The sequence below is a fragment of the Sceloporus undulatus genome, chromosome 3, assembly GCF_019175285.1.
Source record: "Sceloporus undulatus isolate JIND9_A2432 ecotype Alabama chromosome 3, SceUnd_v1.1, whole genome shotgun sequence".
NCBI lineage: Eukaryota > Metazoa > Chordata > Lepidosauria > Squamata > Phrynosomatidae > Sceloporus > Sceloporus undulatus.
This window is the reverse complement of record NC_056524.1, coordinates 21,721,556-21,726,229: the sequence shown is the minus strand read 5'-3', so window position 1 is coordinate 21,726,229 and position 4,674 is coordinate 21,721,556. Positions and strand designations below refer to the sequence as shown.

Genomic DNA, 4,674 nt, shown 5'->3' with positions numbered 1-4,674 from the left:
TTTACAGTAAATGCTCCGAAGCAAGCTTATTTTGAATTAATTGCTAATGTAATTGTTTGGAATTCTGTACAATTAAAGTATCCTGCTAAGCAAAGGAAATCTGCAAATGTAGTTGTTCTTTGTCATCCCTAGACACATACCTGAAATTGTAGCTTTTGGCACAGGTAAAATATATATCTTTAAAGCAGTCATACATAAAGAGTCCAAGGCTGCAGTCCTATAGCAATATCTATGGAACCTCTTCTTTCTTCTCCTGCAGCCATGTGAAGGCAGTTGGGGTAGGAAAGGGCAAGCCCCACTGAACTCAGTGAGACTTGGAAGTAGACATGCATAGGACTGCACTAATATTTAACAAAACAAGCCATTTGCAACATAAACATAGTAATGCTAAGTGAAACTAATATTCCTGCCATCATAAATATTGTTTCAGTGTGCAATAAAACCAAGTTACTTCAGAAGAAAATCCTATCAATTGCCAAGATGATTTAATTCAAGTTAAAAATGTTTAAGATATCTGTACCTCAGAGCAGTTTGAGTCAGGTACTTGAAGGTGGCTTAAAAACAAATAAAAGGATTAAATTCTTCTATTGTTTTCTCCCAGTCTTCAGCAATTCAGTATATTCTGGCAGGGACTAGTCACCCCATCTTAATTCTGGCCAATTAAATGCTGACTAAGAGCCAGCATGGTGTTGTGGTTTGAGCACTGGACTACAGCTCTGGAGACCAAACTACTATACCACATAGAGACACTGTATTAATAATAATAATAATAATAATCTTTATTTCTATCCCGCTTTTCCACGAAAGTGATCAAAGCGGCTTACAAAATTACAATTAAAACATCAATATATAAAATTTAAAAACATTACTAGGGGATATAACAGGGAGTAAACATGAAACAAAACAGAAAATGGAACATATCACATTCATCAGGGGCTAAATAAAACGACAATATTACAAAATGTTACAAAATGTGGGGTCAAAAAACAGGGAACACAGAAAGCAAGGGGCAGAACACAAAGACACCATTAGCTAAAGTGAAAAAGCCAGCTGAAATAAGTATGTTTTTAATTGTTTCTTGAAAGAAACTAGTGATGCAGAGGAGCGGAGCTCTGTGGGAAGCTCATTCCACAGTGACGGGGCAACAGCAGTAAAAGCCCTCTGAGAGGTCCTTGCCAGATGAAACTTAGGGACCTCTAACAGATTTGTCCCAGATGATCTGAGAGTGCGGGGCGGATTGTATGGGGAGAGGCGGTCCTCTAAGTACCCTGGGCCCAAGCCATTTAGGGCTTTATAGGTCAAAACCAACACCTTGTATTGAGCTCGGAAGCGAACAGGCAGCCAGTGAAGATCTTTTAAGATAGGAGTTATATGGTCTGTCCTGGAACTACCAGTGACCAATCTGGCTGCCATGTTCTGCACCAACTGTAGCTTCCGGGTTTGGTACAAGGGTTGCCCCATGTAGAGCGCATTGCAGAAATCCAATCGAGAGGTTACCAAAGCATGTACAACAGTTTCAAGGTTCCGACGGTCTAGGTAGGGGCGCAGCTGGCGTATCAGCCGAAGCTGATAACAAGCACTCCTAACCGCCGCATCCACCTGCGAAGTCAGCTGGAGCGACGAGTCAAGGAGTACCCCCAGACTGCGCACCGAGTCCTTCAAGGGGAGCGTGACCCCGTTCAGGACCGGATGACAAATTTCACCACCCGGGACCGGGGAACCAATCGCCAGTACTTCCGTTTTCCCTGGATTCACACTGAGTTTGTTTTTCCTCATCCAGCCCATTACCGACTCCAGACAGGCATTTAGAGGAGAGATGCCATCCTTAGTTACTGCATCAGTCGGAGACACAGAGAAAATTATTTGGGTGTCATCAGCATACTGATAACACCGCGCCCCGTGTCTCCGGATGATCTCTCCCAGCGGTTTCATGTAGATGTTAAAAAGCATAGGGGATAAAATCGCTCCCTGAGGGACACCGGATGTAAGTGCCCTCTTATCGGAGCGACAGTCCCCCAGCTCCACCATCTGGAATCTACCCGAGAGGTAGGACCGGAACCACTGCAAAGCAGTGCCCCCGATACCCAACTCTCCCAGGCGTTCCAGAAGGATACCATGGTCGATGGTATCGAAAGCCGCTGAGATGTCGAGGAGCACTAACAGGGACACGCTTCCCCTGTCCATGCTCAGACGGAGGTCATCAACTAAGGCGACCATGGCAGCCTCAACTCCATAGCCCGCCCGGAAGCCAGTTTGAAATGGGTCCAGAAAATCGGTGTCATCCAAGATCGATTGAAGCTGGAAGGCGACTGCTCTCTCGATCACCTTCCCCAAAAAAGGTAGCAGCGAGATGGGCCGATAGTTGTTGTGAATCAGGGGGTCTAAGGAGGGTTTCTTAAGCAAGGGTTTAACCACTGCTACTTTCAGATTAGATGGAAACTGACCCTCTCTTAGAGATGTATTAACGATGCGGTGCAACATAGTCAACACCACATCACCCCCCTGAGCTGCCAACCATGAGGGACAGGGATCAAGAGAGCACGTCGTCTTCCTAACGCTTCGAAGGATCTTGTCCACTTCATCGGTACTAATTATAATTTTTAAAAATTGGCACTTCTGACGCAGGGTGTATCTACACTACAGAAATAATGCAGTTTGACACCACTTCAACGGCCATGGCTCCATCCTACAGAATCCTGTGATTTGTAGCTTTGTGAGACACCATCACTCTTTGGCAGAGATGGCTGTTGTTCTTAACGGCCCTTGAGTTTGCCCCCAACTCACAGTGTCCCTGTGGATGAGACATCTACAAGCCCCCCATCCTTCAATGCTTTGCTTAGGTCCTGCAAAATTCATACCCGTAAGCTCCTGAATTGAGTTTATCCATCTGGTGTGCAGTCTTCCTCTCTTTCTACTTGTTTGTTGTTAACTGCACCAGAGTTGATCTCGACCCTGTGTCCTCCACTGCTCTGCTTAGTTCCTGCAAACTCATACTCCTGATCTCTTTAATAGAGTGCATCCATCTGGCATGTGGCCCTCCTCTCTTCCTACTTCCCTCCATCTTTCCCAGCATTATTGTCTTTGCCAATGGGCCCTTCCTTCTCCTGATGTGTCCAAAGTACGACAGCCTCAGTTTGGGAGGGAGATTTCTGGCTTGATCTGCTCTAGGACTCATTTGTTTGTCCTTTTGGGCTGTCCACTGAATCCTTAGCATTCTTCTCCAGCACCACATCTCAGGTGAATTGATTTTCTTCCTATCTGCTTTCTTCACTGTCCAGCTCTCACATCTGTACATGGCAATGGGGAATACAATGGCTTGGAGAATTCAGTTGTGTATCTTTACCCTTTAGGATCTTTATCTAGTTCCTCCATAGCTGCCCTTTCCATTTCTAGTCTTCTTATTTCTTGATTGCAGTCACCGTTCTGATACAGACCTTGTAAAACAACAAATCCCAGGATACCTAGGATGGAGCTGCAGCACTTTAAAGCAGTGTCAAATTACAGTGTAGCTGCACCCCTTGAGCACAGAGTGGCAAAGTGTCATAACCGCAAAGGAAAACAAGGCACCATAAAATGCAGCACATTCAAGAAAAATGTAGGACATTACAAAATAAAAGTTAAAAACATGAATGTGAATAAAAAAGTAATGGCTTCTTAGTCATGCTCAAAATGGAGGACAGTTTGGAAATCCTCCTGGGCAGAAGGTTGAAATACAGGACATGCCCTGGAAAAGGAGGATGTCTGGTTATTGTACTTGAGCATAAAAACCCACTGGGTGGCCTTGGGCAAGTCACACTCTCTCAGCCGCAGGAGATGGCAATGGCAAAACCTATCTGAAGAAACTCACCAAGAAAACCCTATAATAGGGTTGCCTAAGGCTCACCATAAGTAAAAAAATGACTTGGAGGCACACAACAACAAAGACGCATCCTTATTCTCTGCTAGCTGTGTTTCCTGCCCTTGTTTATATAATGCCATCCATGTGCATGGCTTTTTACAAACAGAATAAAACATTTATAACCATTTCAATAATGTACTAAATTGCAATACTAAAATACAAAGTAAAAAAACAACCCACACACATCAACACAAAATACAGAATAGCACAATGTAGTCAGATCTTTCCCCCACCCCCCCCCCCCCCCCCCCCCAAAAAAGCCCCACTCTCTGGGCTGCATCTCCATGTGGAAATAATGCAGGTGGATGCCCCTTTGACTGCCAGGGCTGAGGGCTATGGGACTCTGCCCACAGAGAAACCATCCTTGCCCAAAGAGAGCCATTGGGGAATACTTGCCCAAAGAGGAGGAGGAGGAGGAGGCTGGTTTGCTCAAGCATTCCACACCTAAAAGGGGATCCATCAATGATTCCCTGTGGGCAAGTCTTCCCTCATGATCTTCTGCAATTACTCCCTATGGGCTAGTATCCTCCTATGCTTCCCTATGGGCAAGTATCCCCATATCTTTCCTTATGGGCAAGTATTCCCCAATGCTTTTCTATGGGCAAGAATTCCCTCCTGATCTCTATAGGGGCAAGTCTTCTGCCGTGTCTCCCTATGGGCAAGAGTTCCCCTATGGAGAAGTGTTCCCTAGGGATCTCTATGGGCAAGCCTTCCCCAATGCTTCGCTGTGGCCAGGCATGCCTTCCCTCTGGGCGAGGCCCATCTGAGGAGGATAC

General features: G+C 45.4%; 1 protein-coding gene across 1 annotated transcript in view; it reads right to left on the bottom strand.

Moving 5' to 3' along the window:
- The window catches only part of CEP126 (centrosomal protein 126), a 56,158-nt gene that overhangs the window by 50,960 nt on the left and 524 nt on the right, over positions 1 to 4,674 (bottom strand).